Genomic DNA, 22,651 nt, shown 5'->3' on the forward strand with positions numbered 1-22,651 from the left:
CTCCAGACCTCTTGTGAAGGAGGCACACAAAGAAGGGCTTCAGAGGATGATCTGAGGGTCTGGGTAAGTTCATATGTAGAGAGGCAGTTCTTGGGGTATTGCAGTCCTGAGCCTGGTAACTCAGAAGCCACAGAAGCCACGTCGGACGTATGGCTGGCAAAAAATGTTCACAAACCGGAACACTCACTTCCGGGTTTGCGACGTTCGGGAGCCGATTTGCTTGACAACTAAGCTGTTTGACAACCAAGGTACTGCTATACTTGTGTTGCCACCCTCCAGACTTTTCTTGGGGGGGGCACCCAAAGAAGGGCCTCACATGATAATCACAGGGTCCTGGTAGGTTTACAGTGGTACCTTGGGCTACAAATGCTTCAGGTTACAGACGCTTCAGGTTACAGACTCTGCTAAGGCAGAAATAGTACCTCAAAGTTAAGAACTTTGCTTCAAGAAGAGAACAGAAATCGTGCAGTGACGGCGCAGTGGCAGTGGGAAGCTAAAGTGGTACCTCAGGTTAAGAACAGTTTCAGGTTAAGAATGGACCTCCAGAACAAATTAAGTTCTTAACCCAAGGTACCACTGTATATGGAAAGGGACTGGGTCACTATAATCAGTAATTTAAGGAGAAAGGAAGAGTGGCTAGGAAGAGTTACACCCTAGAAATATGGTTGTCCAGGTTACGACAGTTGGGTACATTCTCAGGATGAGGAGGCTGGTGCTAAAAACCAGGGAAGAACAAAATAAATCACAGCTGAACCACCAATGCTGTGAATTGTCAATGATTGTCCTGTGCTTGGCCCCAAAAGTGGCAAGGCTGGGCATGTAGCAACCATCTAAGAGGGGGAAATAGTCCACATTCAAAACAGCATTGTTACTTCCAACTTTGCACTTGGCAACAGAGAAAGTTGAAAACAGCACAAACGAATTCTCAATATGAGTACCCAGCCATTTGCAAGTGAAGTGAGTCGACTGATAGTGTCTCGCTAAGGTAAAGGTTCCAAAAATTCTAGATCTGGCATTGCTGCCATATGTAGATGTCACACACAGATGGCAAATACTTAAAATATTTCTCCAATGGAAAAAGGCAACTGAATTCAGGTTTAATATTTTATCACAACGCACCTCACTGCACTTGCTTAAAAAAGCTATAGAAGATTTGCCATGACACAAAGACATTCCACTTAACAAATTTTTTAACAACAACAAAAAGGGATTTTAAAAGAGATTACAGTTTCAATTATTCTAAGTTACATCTTTCACAGTGCAATTCTCAAAATAAAAAAATCCTTCCAGTAGCACCTTTAAGACCAACTAAGTTAGTTCTTGGTATGAGCTTTCGTGTGCAAGCACACTTCTTCAGATACACACGAAAGCTCATACCAAGAACTAACTTAGTTGGTCTTAAAGGTGCTACTGGAAGGATTTTTTTATTTTGACTATGGCAGACCAACACGGCTACCTATCTGTAACAGTGCAATTCTGTTCATGTCTACTCAGCAGTAAATCCCGTTGAGTTCAGTGGGGCATATTTCCAGGTAAGTAGGTATAGGATTGCAGTCTTCATGGATTAAGCAGACTCCTGGTGGCTTTCCTCCCAATACAGTATTGCTTTTCAAGTCCAAGGTACAGAACTGCTACAAATGAAAACTCAAAGGTATAATTAGGAAGAAATAAAACTAATACCATAATTGTGTTCTTTTTGTTGGAAAGCTAAATTGTTCACAAAGAACACTTTGTGTGTGTGCAAAATATGATGCTCCATTTCACAACGCAGAATTTTCACTACAGGTGCCTCAGGAAAGAAAGGAAAAACCAAAAACAATCTATGCAGAAAGGTTTATAAAGCATTTAGTCATTTTCATGAAGCAGCTTAATTAATGGAAATGTATTCATTTGACTACCTTTGTGATGAAAAAGCAATAATGGTTTTGATCAATCCTGGGAACATGCAAAGCAGATATTAAAAAGAAAAAGACAATAAAAAGGAAAACTAAAATACAAGCTCTACAGCAGCAGTTTTGTTGACATAATTATTTTGCCCTTTTAATGGTCTTTCGGAGATTAGGATCAGCATTAGTAATATTGTTAAAATGTGCACTTTTGAGAATGTTTCCATGGCATATATTGGTGTCTCAAAATGTCATGCAAGTACCATGTGTCAAAATGAAAATCGTTAAAGAACAAACATTATAGGGTTGTTAATAACCAACGGAGGGGGGTGAACTCCTGAAGTTCCATTGCATTTACATATATAATAATCAATGTTAGTCACCTTCAAAGAAGACCCATTGAAATTGGCCCTTAATAATGTGCGAATGGGGCAGGAATGTGTGGAGAGGCAGACAGGTTTGTATTTTGGAAGTTTGATCTCTCTCTCTCTTTATTTAATGCCTTTAATAAAAACCTATCTAAAACCCCACACCATTTTGAATGCATTTTGGTACAAGTATCTGGAAAAGCTCCTGATCAATGTAATAGAGATAAAAATCCTAAGGGTTGTTAGTAACCTGAGATTATTGGGGCTTCTTCCCATTGGGAAGCAAACAGATTTTAGACCAGAAGCATAATCTGACAGCAGGAGTTCGGAGCCAGCAGTAGTATCCTTCCAATAGGCCTTGGAGCCCTCTGCTGCTGTGATGCCAAAAACACAGAACAGTGGACACTACTTCTGGTTGCATTCCCACAAGTGGTAGCTAGTGTAAAGTCCAAAAATGGATGAGGCTGATCAGCAGCAATGATGTTTCTGCTAGATCCAATTAGATTCAACCACAGTTTATTGTGGCCCTTTTTACAGATATTAATATTGTACAGCAATAAGTAATTGGATGCATAAAAGTTTACCTCTTTTGGAATAAAAATTCTCCAGACCCATAATGATGTTTCAAAGCTTTACTAACCAGAACGTCATCACAACAGGTACAAAAAACTACAATGCTACATCCAGAAAGTTCTACAAAGCAGGTCACATCCAAGCGTAATCTCTTCTTCTTAAATATATAACCTAATTACGATCAGAGCATAAGTCACTGTTCTGTCCTTCACATCCAGCCTAAGGTTATGCAGCTCCTGGACAGGCTTCACTATCACATCCTTTGTTGCCTCTGTGAAGTCAAGAGAAAGACTAACAGGCTACTCCCTTCAAGACGGAGATTTGCAACTGAATACCCTTATGTGATCTAAGGTTAAACACTCAAATGAGTGCTAGCAGAGAACACCAACAGAAGAAGAAGAAGAGTTTGGATTTGATATCCCGCCTTTCACTCCCTTTAAGGAATCTCAAAGCGGCTAACATTCTCCTTTCCCTTCCTCCCCCACAACAAACACTCTGTGAGGTGAGTGGGGCTGAGAGACTTCAGAGAAGTGTGACTAGCCCAAGGTCACCCAGCAGCTGCATGTGGAGGAGCAGAGATGCAAACCCGGTTCCCCAGATTACGAGACTACCGCTCTTAACCACTACACCACACTGGCTCTCAGTTAATTATCAACCCAGATATAAACTCAAAGAGCTCTCTTCTTTCTTAGTATACTCCAATGGAATTTTCCAATGTTAAACCCTTCAGCAATACACGAACAGACATTTATCAATTTCAGTGTGCAGTTAAACAATTATACTTAACAACCCTTTGTCTTCTATACCATACGAGACAGCAAATATAATATCAGGTCAGCTATAAGTATTAAAAATAATCTAGCCTGCTATATGTTCAAGCAATGGGGTATACAGTAGGTCCATGTGGATTGCCAACTCATCACACATTTTCTGTGTTAACCCACCATATACATGGGGTCTATGTAAGAAAAAGAAGTTAAAATCCATGGCTCAAGGGAGCACCAAATAAGCTTTATAGAGCTGAACAGGCAGTCTCCCCTTTCACAGGAGTGAAAATATCTTCAGCAGCAATAATGGGTGGTAATATTGCCAATAAGGATTTTTTATGACATGTTTTGAAAATCACTGTATAATGTTGGACTTACAGTAAATCCCTCAGGATCTAACTGCTCTCATTAAAACTAGTGATTATTTACTAGTGACACTAATCTAGATTGGAGCAAGATCATGCCCCAGGCGCTACCATTCTTCTTTAGGGAAGAACCTTGTAGAAGAGAATAGAGGATGTAAAATGAGGTGCTTATTCTACACAATTTAATTCAATATGTTTTTTTTTAAGAAGATGCCCTCGAAGCTATGGAATAACTCGCCTTACACAAACACAAAAAGTGAAAAATGAAAGCAGGCACAGAGAGCATACATTTTCCCATTGCTAGGATGTATGCACAGTTTGGATTGGTATATTGTTTTCTGGAAATACTGGGCCAGGTGTGATTTGTGATATGGGCTATGATTACTGCTGAAGGTTTTGTTTTTACACTAGTATATGGATTTGGACTAGGTTTCTACCATTAGACATAAATGTTAGCAGAAGTGTTTGCTACCAGTCAGAAGTTAGGGAAGAGTTGCATAAGACAGTCATTTAAAAAATCATTCAACAAACTTTGTAAATCTTCTCTATGTCCTTTTTTGTTCTGTCTGCTGAGTCATTTCCTGGTTGCTGTTCTTTCAACCTATGCCTCCTCTCTGTGCCACTGATATATTCCCCCTGTCTGATTTCCTTTATCTCTCCCTTAGTTCCACCACATAGGATTGCTAACCTATGGGGAAGAAATGGCCTGCCTGAATTAATGGCCTCTGGACCAGATTCCAGAATTGTGAACAGCTATTATTTTTGGCCTGGTTGCTTCCTCCAATAGTATAAGCCATTCTTCTCCATCCCAGTTGTCCATATGTTTGAGAATACAACTCCCATGAGCCTCAGCCAGCATGAACATCTGGAGGGCATCAGATTGGCAAAGGCTGCTGTAAGCAAAAAAGTGGATGAAACAAAGCATGGGTTGCCAGTGTTGGCCAAAGCAGACCCATCAGCCCCAGCCATCGTGCCCATTGGTCAGGGATAATGGGAATTTGAAGTTCAGCAGCATTCTTGCTCTACCAGCCATTCAGAAATGACTAGAGTGTGAACGGCATTGTGATTGTATACAAAGAGGGAGCTGAGGTGGTAGCTGAAAAATAATCTAGTACTATACTATGCTATGCTATGCTATGCTATGCTATGCTATGCTATGCTATGCTATGCTATACTATACTATACTATGGGACACGGATGGCACTGTGGTCTAAACCACAGAGCCTAGGGCTTGCCGATCAGAAGGTTGGTGGTTCGAATCCCCGCGACGGGGTGAGCTCCTGTTGCTCAGTTCCTGCTCCTGCCAACCTAGCAGTTCGAAAGCACATCAAAGTGCAAGTATATAAATAGGTACCGTTCCAGCGGGAAGGTAAATGCCATTTCCGTGCGCTGCTCTGGTTTGCCAGAAGTGGCTTAGTCATGCTGGCCACATGACCTGGAAGCTGTACATCGGCTCCCTCGGCAGTAAAGTGAGATGAGCACCGCAACCCCAGAGTCGTCCGCGACTGGACCTAACGGTCAGGGGTCCCTTTACCTAAAGGTCAATTTACTGAACACCTATTTCTTTCAGGTGCACTTTTTTGGTACCAATAATATAGGCAAAGTGCAGAAATATAAGGCACCTGGGATTCTGAGCCAGGATTTTAGCAGCTACCATTTTACTTCCTGCATCACCCATACCATGAAATGGAGCCTCTGGCTTGCTATCTGTTGTCCTTGGGCATCATCCATGCATTTGGCTGGAAGCAGGTCCTTCTGCTTCCTGACTCAGCAATTGCCAGCTGATGCAAGGAGCTGATTGTGTTTCACCTTCCTCTGCAGAGCCTTGGACAGTTTGGGCAGTGTCAAATGTATTCAAAGGAAAGAAAGTGGAATTTTTAAACATCTGTCTTTATTTATAAGAAGAGGAACAATGAGCCATCAAGCCAATAGATAACTAAGTGTGATCCAGATGCACAAAGTATGCATACATACACAAAAGTTGTTGAGCTTTCTTCTTTTAGCTATTTTAAAGGGAAATTGGCAAAAATGGCACTGCTTCCAACTGCAGTATTCCAGGTATGTCTGGGAAATTCTGGATGTATGGCAACCCTAGGTATGCATGAATAACAGGTAGTTGGTCGGTGTTGTGCATGCCACCAATATATAGCTTTCCCACTTCAAGCATAGGTGCTTAAGCAAAAACAACGTCTCACATGTGGGTGTTCAATGCAATTGGAGCACTGCGTTTGGGAGGCCTTACTGTGTGATATGCCACAAGCAGCTTCAGTCCAAGCACCAGCTATGAATGATGACACATTCAGGGTTATGTGATCCATAGGCCACAAAGTAAAGCTAATTGCTTACAGTCAGAAGGTAGTAGAAATAGTAGTAGTAGTAGTAGTAGTAGTAGTAATTTTATTTATATCCTGCCTTCCCCAACCGAAGCTGATCTCAGAGTGGCTAACAACAGTAAAAATAACACAGTTAATAAAGCGCGTTCTCCAATTAAATGAGAGCGCGTGTTGCGGTGGGGGCCGCTGGGCCAGCCCTATGGTTGCCAGGCAAGTTAATGGTTGTTGCCTGGTCCTTTGATTGGATAACCGGGTTGCTGGGGCAAATTGTATGTTGCAAATTGGGTGGGTGGGAGCATAGTCTTTAAATATTGGGGCACTCTGGTTTCTCTTTCTCTTTGCAGAGTGCATCGGATCACCCGCCCACCTGCCCTCTTTTTCCGGTTGACCTTGCTTTGCCTGTCATGGGGTCGTCTGCCTTGGTGCAGGGGCCTAGTAGGAATTTTGCCATTTGGCTGATTGGCCGTGCCATTTGGTTTTTGTCTACTACTTAGCAATTCGTCACAACTTGTAAGGTTGCGGTTAGGCATTGGTTATAAAATGCTGGCGGTGGAGGGGTCAGGATAGGCTGTGCCTGCCCCTCCTGTTGCGCTGAAGGGAATTCCTTTAAAGGAATCCTGGGGCTTGCCACGATTTCGCCCTATCCCTGTCATGGGACCAGGGCCGGCAAGCCTTGGGGAGCTGCTGGGGTGAGTGGCGTGGGTCCGACATTTAGCTCAAATGATCCCCAAGTTTGTCTTTCCCTTCTACTGGCTACCGATTGGACCTCGGGATGTCAATTCTGTCCCAGGCGGGGGGACAGATAGTCATAACCAATGTCTAAACAACCACTCACTGATTTTGTATTTTAATAAAGTTGTGGCCAAAATAGTGCCCAAATACCAAAACTAAAATTACGTGTTATGTGTGAAATTATTTGAGGGGTGGCCTGGGGACCTACACACGCAACACAGTATTGCTTTGTAATGATTTGTTGGGTCTCTGGACCATAATAAAGGTTGATGATGATGACACAGTTAACATAAAATCACAATCAATTAATTGAAATACATTCTAAAGTCAATTCATTCTAAAATCAATTCAGAGTCAAATTAATGGCAACCATTGGGCTAGAGTTCTATGAGGATTACAGAAGGAGAGAGGGGGTCAGACTGTGCCTTGGCCAAAGGCCTGATGTAACAGCTCTGTCTTGCAGGCCCTGCGGAAAGATGTCAAGTCCCTCAGGGCCCTAGTCTCTTGTGACAGAGCATTCCACCAGACCAGGGCCATGCCCGAAAAAGCCCTGGCTCTAGTTCAGGCCAGCCTAACTTCCCTGTGGCCCGGGATCCCCAAGATGTTTTTATTTGAAGACTGTAAGGTCCTCCGTGGGACATACCAGGAGAGGCGGTCCTGTAGGTACGAGGGTCCTAGGCCGTATAGGGCTTTAAAGGTTTAAACCAGCACCTTAAACCTGATCCTGTATTCCACCGGGAGCCAGTGCAGCTGGTATAGCACTGGGTGAATGTGATCCCGTGGCAAAGACCCTGTAAGGAGTTTCTGCGTCAGTCTCAAGGGCAGCCCCATGTAGAGTGAGTTACAATAATCAAGTCTGGAGGTGACCGTCGTGTGGATCACAGTGGCTAGGTCATTTTTCAGATGGAAAAGAGGATGCACTGCTTGTGCAACTTGCTCTGCTATTGTTCTTCCTTCTTAGCTAGTTGGGCACATCTAGCATAGCAGTGGCTGAAAGGTATTTGATAATCAAGCATCATCCCCTTATGCCATGTGATGGGGTGGAGGGCTATGCACCTGTTCAGTCAGTTGGGATTCAGTAATACAACTCACAAATGAGCTAGAGTTCAACAGGCACAACTATTCATCAATGTCCAGATTTGAATTGCCACACTAAAACAGCAAGATTGTTATAATGTTTGCTCACACAGCAACAATGGATTTAAGCTGTTTCACCCCAGCTAAACTGGAGTGAGATGCCAAACTATTTGCCTCATTTTAGAATCAGAAGAGGGGAGGAGGAGAAAGAGATTCTGATCTGCTGTAAGGAACAAGAGAGGAGTAACATACATCCTTTGCTCTCAGAAGGAAGCCACATGTTTTGTTCTACTAATTTCTAAATAACTGAGTGCCTCTGCTTGTCTTACATAAATTGATAGGCCTATTATATTTTTTTGTGGAGAGGGAGCTGGGGTAGCTAGCACATTATCAGGAAAGGTCTTGGCATATATCAAAATCTTCTGTTTCTCTGCCACTTACAAATTTGCTGCAGAGACACTAGAATGGCAAAAGAGCAAGAATATTGGCCTCCAGGGTTGCTTTGGAGGTGTCAGACTAAGGAATTATGTGCCATGAGTTAGGAATATGGAGAACAGGCTGGGGCTGCATGATTTGTATGCACACTAAGTTATATATTCAGTGATAATACCAGCCTTACATTGGAAAGACGTATGAATGAAAGTGGAGAGCAGTGTGCACTCCTGTTATTTAAAAAAAGGGTCTCGAAAGCAACAGATTAAAAGCTATTATTATTATTTATTGAATTTATAAACCGCCTTTCATCGAAAGATCTCTGGGCAGTTCACAAGATAAAAATACAAGGGAAAGGTTATGAATAGTTAAACAAAACAAAAACAAAACCAACGGAAACCTTCCCACAAGCACATTTTAAAGTCCATAGAATCTTAAGCAGCCAAAGGCCTGGTTGAAGAGAAGCATTTCTGTCTGGCACCTAAAGATGTATAAAATGAAGATGCCAGACAAATCTCCCTTGGAAGAGCATTCCACCAATGGGAAGCCATTGCAGAAAAGGCCCATTCTCATGTTGTCACCCTCCGAACCTCTGGTGATCACAGAGCCCGGGTTGGTTTATATAAGGAGAGGCAGTCCTGAGTCGTTTGAGGCTTTATAGGTCAAAACCAGCACTTTGAATTGGGCCCAGAAGCTAATTGGCAGCCAGTGCAGTTAGACCAGGATTCGTGTAATATGCTCAAACCGTCTTGCCCCAGTCAGTATCCTGACAACCAAATTCTGGGTCAGCTGAAGTTTCCATACCATCTTCAGAGGTAGGTCTACATATAATGTGCTGCAGTAAACTAACCTGGAGGTTACCTGAGCATAGACAACAGATGTTAGGCTTGTCAGGCTTGTCCTACACTCAAGTAGGACCCTGGCAGAAACACATGCCCGACTGGCATGTTCTCTCCCTCCTGGTCAATCATTTGGGAGCTTCAGAAGCATAGCTGTCAACTTTTCCCTTTTCTTGTGAGGAATCCTATTCGGAATAAGGGAAATTCCCTTTAAAAAAGGGAAACGTTGACAGCTATGTTCAGAAGCTTTCTTCATCCCGAACATCACAGCGACCGATGCCAACCGAAATCGGCACACTTAGGGATCCGCAGAGTTTCCGCAGTTGCATAACAGACCTCAGCAACTCATCATTTTGGCTAATCTACTTTATTTACATATAAACACACACGGAGCACTGCTCCCTCTCTCTCTAGCATCAGACAGCAAAGAGAAAAAGAACAAAGGACAATAGTCCCACTTCATGGAACACAGTAACACAAACATCCTGTCTCCGTCACATCCCATTCTGTGGAGTCAAAACATACACTGTCATGTGAAAGACAAAAATCCCATTACTGTAATCATGAAGCAGGAATTCTAACAAGACTATCCCTGTCCAGATAGAGGTGCAGCTGGGCCACCAGCTGAAGCTGATGGAGGGCACTCTGTGCCACTGAGGCCACCAGAGCCTCACTCAACAACAAAGGGTATAATAATACCCCCAAGCTACGTACCCACTCCTTTGGAGGAAGGGCAGAAAAGCTCCCAGCCATCCAGTCTAGGGAACCACCCACTAACAGTGCCTCAATCTTATCTGGATTGGGTTTCAGTTTGTTGGCTCTCATCCAGTCCGTTATCTAGGCAAGACACCAGTCCAGCATTAATCACCTCACTGGCCCTTCCTGCTAGTTTTTATCAGCCATGACACAAGTCATGACACAAGACCGATCTAAGCACCTTGTCCGCATCCTCAAGCCATACCAACTGAAACTCATCCAACACAATGGGACTAGATTGTGCTCCAGACACACCTTGAGATTCATCTGCTATAACAGTGGCGTCAAGATCCCAGTGGAGACAAGCGATTTTATCCTCAAAATGCTTTGCAAAAAAAGTCACAGAGAGCTGCTGTCAGTTCTGCCACCTCCTTCTGTTCTTTGCACTACTTGGAAAAGCTCTGCTGGATGCCACAATGAGAATGCAACAGAGGCAGCAAAGTAAGCCTTCTTTGCATCCTTCACTGCCACTAGGTAGGCTTGATGATATCTCACCAGTGTCCCATTGCATTCAACCAGATTTTTCCTCCACCCGCATTCAAGCCATCTCCCAGTTGTTCCCTCGCCCTATGCTCTGGAGTATACCAGGGAGCCAAACGGACTCAGCAAAACAGGAAAGGGTGCTCAGGGGCAATCATGTCAACAGCCTGAACCTTTCACTTGTTCCACTCTGGTGAGGAATAGTACTAAGTGCTTGTGAAAAACTTTGTGACTTCAAAAATGTATCAGTGATCACAAAGATGGCTTGTTCTTTGTGAAAACTCAGAATGTGTGAAAATCCTGAGTGACAGTGTGTTATCACTACCTCTATAGTTGCAAAAGGCATGTCTCTATCAAGCTTGTGAATTAGCTTTCCTTCAGATTGAGAAGGGAATAATCAAGATGTTTTATGGCAATGTAGAATTTCTTCAATGTGGAATTTTTTATGGCAATGTGGAAGCTCTGTGTAGGAAAGGATGCCAAGCCATTATGATGTTTAGTTGCACAATTTGACCATAAAAAATGATTACAATCTATATTCAGATTTGTGCCATTTATATTCATAGAGGTGCATCAGAACAGCACCTGAAGACAATTATTTAATCTACCCAAACAAACAGACAGACAAATGAATTGCAAAAGACTGACCCTTGTCGAAGGTGTGGATTGCTAACTCTCCTTTTACATACTGATGAACATGACAATGTTTGCTTATCATTTTTGTAGGTTCGTCTAAATCAGCACCGCGGAGCCAGACTTTTAAATTTTAAACTGCATGCTGTGGAACACTAGAAAAATAACAATGGAAGCACATTTACTCAGAAATACAGCCCCTTCCATGCATTCAAACAATGCATGTGGGCATGAATTGCGAAAAAAACAAGCAAGTCAGCGATCCTGTAGATGCAGTGCCCCCAAATCTGCCACCTCCACAACCTCCAAGCTTCCCTGAAGCAGGATTCTTCACACACAGAGATGAAACAAACTAATAAAAGGCCTGGAGCAAGTCCACTACAGGGAAAGTTTAGAAAGGTGGTGTGTTTTTTTAGGGGGGCGTGCACGTTACTTTAGGGAAAAGTAAGGGAATACATGATATGGAGAAAACGGGCATTAGAACCCAAGGTCACCCACTGAAATTGAATGGCAGGAGATTCAAGACAAAAGGAAGTCATTCTTCAGACAGCACACAGTTTTTATTAGTATTATCAGTAATTATTGATTGGATTTCTTACCCATCCTTCACCATAAGGTCTCAGGGCACATTTCAGTAGGTACTGTAAAAGTAAAAGATAAAGGACCCCTGGATGGTTAAGTCCTGTCGAATTTGACTATAGGATGTGATGCCCACCTTCGCTTTCAGGCTCAGGGAGCCGGCATTTGTTCAGAGACAGCTTTTCTGGATCTTGTGGCCGTCATGACTAAACCTCTTCTGTCACAACAGGACACCATGAAGAGTGCTAGAGTGCATGGAAACACTTTTTACCTTCCCACCGCAGCGGTACCTATTTATCTGCTCGCACTGGTATGCTTTCGAACTGCTAGGCTGTCATTTCAATAATATAACAGTGTCAAATTAAAATCAGTTGAACCAGATTTCAAGACTTCACAATCAGAAGTCTTAAAAATATATCTCTTGCATGGAAAAAGCCAAGGTAAACAAGGTAAATGGTGAGTAGCACAGGGCTGGAAATAGTCCTTTCTCGAAAAGAAAAATTACCTTTGCCTAGGCCACATCCGTTTAAAGCACTTTGGACTTCTGTTCACCTCGTGGAGCTACAATTCTCAGAGTAGCTTAGCAAACAATCCCTCTTCCCAGGGAGTTCTGGGAGCGGTAGCCATGTAAGGGGAATAGGGGGTCTCCTAACAATTCTCAGCAGCCTCAGCAAACTGCAGTTCTCAGGATCCTTTTGGGGATGTTGTGATGGTTTAAAGTGTTAGCATAGTGCTTAAAACATATACTGTAGATGGCACCTAATAAGCTTCCATACTTCTGCCTCTTTCTTAAGATGCTTAGTCTTTATATTTTAGGTGGGTGTGAGCTTACTGTACCATTGTGAAGCGACTGTGAGTGATCTGTGTGTTTTCTTCCCATTAAGCATCTGTAACCCCCTTGGCAACCAGTGCTCTGTGATGTCAAAAGGACCTGTGGGAGAAGGTACCTCATGATGTCTTGTTCTGATCTTTAATTTAAGTATGGGGATACAGGGAAGTTGGCTATTGAGTACTGGAGATTGGTGTGCTGACTTTTAGTTTTAAAAGAAGTCCTTTCTTTAAAAAAAAAACCACAAAAACTTTGCACAGTGAATTCTTTGAAAACTTTTATTTTAAAACAAAACAACAACAACAACAAAGAGCTATCAGCTAGGTGCCCAGTAAGCACAGCCTGCTCTGCCATGTGCTTACAAAAGGACTCAGATAATGGACATCTTGGGGGTTTCAAGAAATGTGGGAACCCAGGAAAGCTGACCCCTGGATATCAAAGGAAGGCCACTCACAAGCACCCCTTGGCCACCTTGACACTAAAGCAAAGCACCTCTCTCTTGAGAATTTCACCAAAAAGTCCCTTCCCTTTTGATAATTGTTCAACTGAATTTCTTTCCCCATAATTTGATGGAGAACTGTAGTGTGGAAACCACAGGACAAATTTTCAGCACAGCACTAGTTATGTTCACAAACTTGGATAACTTTAAAAGGGAATTCGAAAAATCCAGTGGCTACTACTCATGCTGGATATGAATATGATGCCTTTGAATACTGGTGTCTGTCAGGAGCCATGCTGTGTCACTAGAGCTGCAAAACTGATTCCATGTGGTCACCTTGGACACTGATTCTGGGCCAGAGGAGCAAGGATAGAAATTGCAGATATCAGAACACACTAGGGGGGCTGTGGAACATATAGCATACAGAACTATTCCTGCTACTCCCCAAAAGAGGTAGAGATATGTGGTGATGGTAGGTGACTCCCTACCGAGGGGGACAGAGACAGTAGTGTGTGGAGGAAACTGGATGTCCTGGGAGGTTTAATGTGTTCCAGGTGAAAAGATTTGCAACATGATAGAGAAGTTGCCAAGTCTTATAAAGCCTACTAACCACAACCCCTTCTTTCTTATTTGAGCAGGTAGAAATGATACTGCGAGACACAGCCTTCAACATACAGCACAGGACTATGAGACTCTGGGTAGGAAGCTGAAAGGCCTTGGGACACAGGTGCCCCCCCCCCCAACACTTCTGTTGAAGGTCATGGTCCAGGAAGAGAGAGAAAAATACTGGAAGTAAACCACAGGCTGCACGGATGCTGTCATCAGGAAAGGTTTGGGCTCATGGACCATGGTCTCTTGTGTATTTGAGGAAGGACTTTTGGCAAGAGGTGGTTTGTACCTTACAGCAGTTGGTAATACAGTGGTACCTCAGGTTACATACGCTTCAGGTTACATACGCTTCAGGTTACAGACTCCGCTAACCCAGAAATAGTGCTTCAGGTTAAGAACTTTGCTTCAGGATGAGAACAGAAATTGTGCTCTGGAGGCGCTGCAGCAGCAGGAGGCCCCATTAGCTAAAGTGGTGCTTCAGGTTAAGCACAGTTTCAGGTTAAGTACGGACCTCTGGAACGAATTAAGTACTTAACCCGAGGTACCACTGTAATGTACTTGCTCTTGTACTCTTGTCTTGCAAAACTGTTCAGGAAAGCTTTAAATTCTGAGGGGGAGGGACACAATATTGCAGATGACATGGGAACACCTGGAGTTATAGCTTCAGTGATGCACAGGAAACTGAGATGGTGCTATAGAAACCTGGTAAAAGGCAGGAAGAAAGCAGCTCGAGGGCATGACTTGTGGTTTCAGTAGCATCTATACTAATGCACAGAGTATGGGAAACAAGCAAGAAAAATTTGAGCTCTTAATACAGGATAGCAAATATTACCTAACAGGCATTATTTAAACCTGGTCGGATAAGACTCATGACTGGAATGTAGAAATTGAGGGGTAGCTGTTCAACAGGGGAAGATGTGTGGATTCTACTTCACTGGAGGTTTTGAAACAGAGGTTGGATTGCCATCTGTCATGGATGCTTTAGTTGAGATTCCTGCATTGCAGAGGGTTGAACTAGATGTCCAACTCTACAATTTTATGCTTGTATGATTCTCAAACTTTCCAGTAGGATTTGTTGTGCATTCAGCTGAATATGCAAAGAATTTCACTTCAGATTCTCCCCCTTAATGTGGGAAGGCTGGGGGAAAGAGCCAACAAGGTTGAAGGGAAAGATACACACACACAGCATGTCAAATGTCAGGAAATGTCTAAACTCTGTCAGTTTCTTTCAGTTTATGGTTTGAACTTGAAAAGTCTCACTTCCTCATACAGTTACAAACTGTTGTTTGGTCACATGTAGCCTTCCACCATTGGACCCATTGAAGAAACTAAGCCCTTAGGTCCCCCTGCATCAGAGACTGGGGAACCTGATGCTTCTAGATTTTGTTGAACCACAACTATCATCAGCTCCACCAATTATGGCCAATGTTCAGGGATGTTCAGAGTGGTACTCCAGCAACATGTGGAGGTCTCCTGGTGTCTGCCCCCCACCTTACAGGCTTAAAAAATGTATCATACAAAACAGAAAATCTCTGAGAAAAATAAGTTGTGCGAGGTGACTTAATATGCTCTTTCCATCTGCAATGGCTCTATTGTGAGCCTGTCTGTTGCTTTCACAGTGCACTGTAAGAAAAGTAACACTTGAACATTGCAGGGGATGCATTTTAATTGCTTTTATTATGTACTACACTCTAGCATCAGAAGTGAACATTTAACTACTATCCTATTTTTATTAGATGCTCATGTAATTTATCCCAGGATATGAATTCAGAGAGGTGTCAAGTTTTTGAGATATTAAAATATAGGTGATATGAATTCCACCCACACAGTGTTGACTTCACATAGAGTGGACAGGAAGCATAGCAGAGGCTTCTAATATTCTGTATCTGAGTGATTCCTTAATATGGCATACTTTCAATTCACAATGTGGCATAACACAGATCACTTGGTGCCACAGCCCCATTCATTCTATGTACAGCCAAATGCAAGAGCTCAAAAGAAAGAATGTCCAGTGGTACCATCATGGATAACATTCATTAGGACATTTGCTGAGGATGCTTTCCAAAGTGGTGTGTTTTAGGGATGTGAACTGCAATTGGATCCTGAATCCCACGCTAAGACAAGGATTTTGTCTGACATGAAGTGGGATTTGTACAAAGCAGCATGAATTAGACCAGGGTATCTTGACAATCCAAAGATACAGAAGTGTAGATTTTTTGGGCGAATTTCCTAAAAAAATCCTCAAAAACTTAACTTTTTATGTTTTTGCAAAAAAGAAAAATGCTGAACAACTGTGGCCAAAAAAAGAGAGAGCTCAACAACTTTTGTGTCCAGATTTTCACTATGGCAACCCTACCACAGAAGGAGCATGACGTGACCCCTCCCTACCACTCCATACACCCCAATCTGATGGTATTAACCTAAAAAAATAGCTATTTCTCAGCATCTAGTATGCAAATGGACTTGTTCATTATGACAAAGGTTCTCTCTCCCCTGTCATTCTCTCTGATCATGATGTCAGAATTGCTTTTGAGCTTGTGAATGAATTCCATGGATGACATTAATTGAATGCACGACACGCTTGAACTCACCTAAATTGTCTCATCTGTACAGGCGTAAGTGTGTGAGCACGTGTAATAGTATTTCTGGCTTTCGTTGCAGCAAGCAAAGTCAGCTCTGCCATGCTTATTTCTATCTCGCTTATCTTTGTCCTACTTGCTCTAAATTGTTTGGTATTCAAGTTGGACCACTCTGTGTCTCTGTCACTATAATAGCTCTTAGGAGATAAGCATGGCATGATGAGGATTGAAGATGACTCCAATGACTGTGGATGTGCCCCCCTAAGTAGCCTCAAACCATCAATATTATTGACCTTGGTGGGTGAATCATTTTCTTCTTGCAGTACAGCTGAATGTGCCACAGATTTAGAGTACAGAGTGACTCATCTGATGGCAGATTTACCAGGGAAAGAAGTAGAAGAGGAATCATTTTTGTTCAGAGAGAATCAGAAATGGGGATTAGCTGCTATTCCTTCTCTGCTCACAGCAAATATGGAGTGTTTAAGAGAACAGGAGGTGGGATTTAATGACTAATATTTCCTTGAATGAGAATAGGAAGCAATCTTGAATAACAGTCTTGAAGACATCTGTAGCAGTTTAGCCCAATGAATTTGCCCAATTGGAACAAAGTTAAAGAGTCAGGACAGAAAGAGAGAGAAAGCCCAGTAAACAAAGTCATGAGGATCATGGCTGTGGAGCAAAGAGTTAATCCTCTCCTCCCAAGATGCAGCAGTCCTGATGAAAATTGCACATCCACAATCTGTATTAATTTTTAGAAAGCTCCTGTGTAGATAGGCTTTCAGTGTACATATTTAAGATGGTTTTAATTGTGAACTATTCTTATTTTGTTTACTTAGCATTTATTTGCCCTCTTGTACATTTAGAAATCCAAAGACCAGTGATGACTCTGCTCTATTCTTTCCCTCTCACAAAAAGTGTGAGTTTGTGTAAGCATTTCTTTCTTTCTTTCTTTCTTTCTTTCTTTCTTTCTTTCTTTCTTTCTTTCTGTAACATTGCATCTTCTTTCTCAATAGATAATTGGATTAGGAAACATCTGGCACCATCCCTAATGTTCTTATTCCTGAAAGAAATTAAGTGGATTAAGCAGACTGTCCTAGTTGTGTGTGTCCTCCCCGCCCCTTTTCACAACTGGAATATTATATTCCCCATTTTAAGTAAGCAAAAAAATTAAAATAATGAATTGAGGAAATCAGTTGAATGTCTGCACTTTTTTCCAGGTAATGCTGTATAGCAGGCAGGCCATGGGCCTCTCTATGTTTGCAAATAGAAGCTACCTTATACTGAAGCAGACCATCTATTTTAGTATTGCCCACACTGATAGAAACTCTCCAGGGTTTCAGGCAGGTGCTTCCCCCAGTCCTACCTGGAAGCACCAGGGTTTGAACATAGGATTTTCTGCATGTAGGACAGATGATCTAGCTACAGTCCTTACCCAGTAGTAGAATGAACCTAGTGGATCTCATGTGGAAGGAATTTATGAAGCTGCCTTACACCAGTCAGACTAATTCACTATTGTCCACAACAAGCTTCCTCAACCTTGGTCCTCCAGATGTTTTGAGACTACAATTCCCATCATCCCTGACCACTGGTCCTGCTAGCTAGGGATCATGGGAGTTGTAGGCCACAAACATCTGGAGGGCTGAGGTTGAGGAAGCCTGGTCTACAATGTCAATTGTATGCCTCTGTCAACTCTGGCAAGCTGGTGTCAAATGTATCTGCTTTCCTTTGGACCACATCTGTGAGGCTGAGAAGGGGGGTCTTGTTGTCAGGGCAGCCCAGGACCTCCATATACACTGCCCAGACTTGCGTCCAAGGGAGGTCGCTTTGGTGCTGCTAACACAGCAGTTTGACTTCACCCCTGGAGGTTTCTCAAGGCAGACAGTGGCTTTCTAGGGTTCTGACGCAAGAACAGACTTTACAGCTTTGGGTAGGTAAAACAGGAATCACTTAACTCCCGCTAGTGTTTTGCTTCAATCATTCTGAACATTGCTGATGCATGAGAGATAGCACTGGGAAGCAAAGCTGGCAAATTTCAGACAAACAGGTCCATTCAGAAGGCCTTGTTTATGGAGTCTTTAAAGCTGATTGCAGGTGGGGTGGAGGGATAAGCAAGAAATACCGTATTTTTTGCACCATAACACTCACTTTTTTCCTCCTAGAAATTAAGGGGAAATGTCTGGGCGTGTTATGGAGCGAATGCCTACAGGTGGCGGGGGGGGGATCTGCTGCAGTCGTGAGCAGAGGATCCATGGATCCCCTTCCTTCCCTCCTCTGTGGCTCGCTTTGAAACAGCAAAGCGGGAGAGGAGCCGCTTACACAGGTGTAAGCGGCTCCTGTCTGGTTGGCTGCTTTAAAGCAACCTTGCTCTCTGTCCCTCTCTCCTCCCCACTCAGCTCGCTAAATAGCAGCAAAGCTTTTCAGCTCTCTAAGCTGGGGAGGAGGGAGAGAAGCAGAGCCTGCTTGTTTTAAAGGAGCAAAGCGGGAGAGGAGAGGAGCCTTCTCCCCTTATGCCCCTCTTCTGCATTATTAGCAGCATCCTTCTCCACCCACCCCACACATGCTCCTTGTCCCTTGAGTGCTTTTCCTTCCCTCCCCACTTAAAACGTGGTTACAAAGCACGGATCCACATGGATCCTCAGGATTTTTGCACTGGGTTACCCCAAATTCACCATCAGATCACATAGCATGTCCATGTCTATAGCCTGCACCAAAAATATCACGCATCCACTGTTGCCTGGGACCGCAGTGGTGCAAAAACGTGGTTACAAAGCATGGATCCACATGGATCCTCAGGATTTTTGCATTGGGCTCCCCAAACTCACCATCAGATCCCATGTCTGTGGCCACAGCATGAACCACAAAAATCATACATCCACTGTTTCGTTTAGAATATTTTTTTCTTGTTTTCCTCCTCTAAAAACTACGTGCGTGTTATGGTCAGGTGCGTGTTATAGAGCGAAATTTAAAGACTCCGAACCACAACTAAGAAAGGAGTATAACACCATACTCAAAACTTAGCACAAACGCAAGCAACATGGAAAACAACAACAATGGAAATCAAATCACAAAATTGGGCATATTGTTTGTTGGTCAACTGAAAACGATTGCAGAGGATGGAAGGAACACCCTGATCTGAAGGCAAAGGTACCGAATACACAGAGAGAAAACCAGGTGTAACGTCATAGACCTCTAACCAGGAATTAGGCCTGGGTGATGTATCGATACATGCCACAGTGGTAGGCCACGAGTGAAACCACTGCTGCTCCTGAGTCCCTCTGCTGCCAGCGCCTGGCATGCAGAGGGAGGAACAATCTGCTTTTGCCCTTGCCCCGTGAGGTACCGGGCAGAAATCACCGTCTCTCCCGTGACTACATCATGATGTTGAAAAGCTGATATCACCCAGACCTACCAGGAATCAGCCCCACTGAACACACTTACTTCAGAGTTAATATGTCTATCACCGGACTGCAGACTCTCTTAGTTTTCTTTATTTTTTAATATGGCTGCCTCTACGAACTGCATACATACATTTTAAAAAAGCCCTTCATTTCTTATGTGTGCAATATGTTGGGAGCAGTGTGAGCATTTTCCCTGGTGGCTTTTGCTTCTCATGTATAAATTATATAGCTTGCTTTTCTGGCCCCCCTCCTTTTTCTCCAACTACATAAGCATCTATCCTTTTTTTTTTTTTTTTTTAGGAAAGCACAGTGATGAAGTGCAGCAATTTCCAGCACTTACTGGCCCTACAAATTACATGTGGTTGTTGTTTTTTTTGGTGTGGGTTTTTTTTTTTTTTTTTTTTTTTTTTTTTTTGCACCAGCTCCTATATCCCTTGCTGTTCCATTACTTTAGATGAAGGGAGGAAGGAATTAAAAGCAAATTAATGGTGAGACCTTTTGAAGCCATATAATCATACTGCTGAAAAATGTACATGCAGATTAAAATTCTTGACACTTCAGAAATTCTGCTTTGTCCATCTTGTTGATATAGGTCATAGTTATCAAAGCGGTTGGAAAAGTTGCAGTGTGAAAACGTTACCCAGCCTGCAAAATGGAGTGTGAGGCTTGGAGGCAGTGCCAGGTCATCAGAAGAGGCCTAATGTAGCCTAATCAATGGGAGGTGGGCGTGGGTGGTTTTCCTTTTTTTTAATTATAGTCATCACTCCTCCTTGGTCACACCAGGGCTGCCACTGCTGTGAGAGGTTCATATCCAAGTGATCTCAGGACTGGTGAGCCTCAACACAGGACTAGTCTTTCAGGTGGTAGCACTGGAGTTGTTTGGGGGTCAAAAAGGAGAAATGGCAAATGCAGAGAGTTGGCTATGGCTGTTTCATACTTCTCCAAATTTTGTGATGCAGTTCTTGGCCCGGGGTGGGGTGGGGTGGATGTTAGAATGCCAATGCCAATGTTAATTTGTCAATGAATTCCATTCATAAATGCTTACTTTGAGGGCAATATCCAACACTCCTTTTCCACTGGTGCAAGAGGCTTCCACTTATGGAATCTTCCCCTCCTCTCCTCTCCCTTGCAGCCCTGCAAATGCCCTCAAACTCAGCTGTGGAAGACTGCCAGCATGGACCCTCCAGAGAAGATTTGAGGGGTGGGGGAAGTGAATTGGTCACAAGTGGAGTTCTGGTCATGGAGCACTGGATACAACCCTGAGTTTACACACACACACACACACACACACACACACTTTGTGAGAAAGCAGATTTTTTTAAAAAAACAACAACAACAACACATATTTATATACAAGTATTTTTTGTATCCTCCAAAGTGATGTGCTTTGTATAGAGGGGCAGCCAGCCCTGTCTTGCCACCTGAGGTGAAACAGGAACTGCTGCCTCCTGGCACACCACACTATGCTGCACTTCTGCCACTGCACCACTGCTCTCACTGAACTCCACGGCAGCCAGGACACTGTTCAGAGTGTTGCCAATTGTCTCCCCCCCCAAAAAAAAGAGGGGACGTCGAGTGGCAGCCAGCATACAGGAACACTCCAGCTCTCACCAAACTTCACTGCCCAGGGTTGGGGAAGATGAGAGGTAACACTGCACCCTCTCTAGGTTGTGGAAGTGGTGGGGCAGGCCTCTTAGAGGAAATGGTGGGGCACAGCCTCTTGCCCTTCTGCTGCCTGAGTTGGGTGTCATGAGCAGGCCGGCTTGGCTTTGTATATCTATCTGAAGAACAGCAATTATTTCTAAATTAGTGTCTACACACCCAAAACAGCACCTACAAATATCATGTAGATCTGTCTCCTCTTTTGCCCTCTGTTTTAGTGAGGAATTTCCTCTGTTGTTCTGGTGTTGGGTCTCTAAGGAGCTAACCATTTCCAAGAGCATGCACTGAAAACTCTTCCCTTTACAGCACATCATGGGGAACTTGTTTGTCAGGCTGCGGTGACTCAGAGTGACAAAGCTGAATGGCAGTTTCTGGTGTTGATAAAGCTGGCACTGAGGTGTCTTAAATTAAGGGGGGGGGGGAGAGAGTGAATCCTTCCAGCCTCGTTTCCATATGTCAGCTTACCATTACTTTGAAGGTGACAATGTCTTGAAACAATAGGAGAAAAATTACAGATGTGCCCCCTGGCCTGTATTAAGAAGCTTGGTGGTTGTAAACTTTCAAACTTTTCATCCTTGCAACTAGCAATGTGTTTAAATACCCGTCTCCGAGGACACCAGACTCGGAAAGGTTAGGGGGAAAACAAAGCAAAATTCAGTGAGTAACTTGGCATCATGTTGGTTTAAGGTGTGATCTTAGAAACAAGGGGAGAGAATAAAACTCTTGAATACTGAATGCTTCATTCCTCCATCTGTTGCTTCAGTGGGCCTTCTACACCAGGAAACAATGACGAAGGATTAAAACTGTTAAAGAGAGGACAGGACATGCTTCAAAGCTTATTATCCTTCCAAGACTTACCATAGGCTACATATCAATATCAAAACTTAGCTCTGCGGTCCTAAATGAATCCTGCCAGCATGGTTGCACGTTAGGGGTGAAAAGCCTTCCTTTGTGTTTCTGTCTGCATGCAAACAGGTACAGATTTCTGGCTTTTTTGTTCACTCGGTCTGCCCTGAAGCACAACTTAGCTGGGAATATTGAGGACTGCATAGATAAATGCAGTTCCTACATGAATGTTGTTTGAGATAAGCTGGGTGCACACTTGGAGTGTGATCCTATTGTTTGTAACCACCCCACCCCACAAAGCACTGAATCTAAGTATCCTTTGACACCTGCAGGTACCCTCAAAATATCAACTCAACTTGAAAAGATACAGAAGCACTACAGTTACAGATGGGTAGCCGTGTTGGTCTGCCATAGTCGAAATAAAAAAATTCCTTCCTGTAGCACGCTGTGTATCTGAAGAAGTGTGCAT

This window comes from Podarcis pityusensis (genome assembly GCF_964106645.2).
Source record: "Podarcis pityusensis genome assembly, chromosome: 4".
Taxonomy (NCBI): domain Eukaryota; kingdom Metazoa; phylum Chordata; class Lepidosauria; order Squamata; family Lacertidae; genus Podarcis; species Podarcis pityusensis.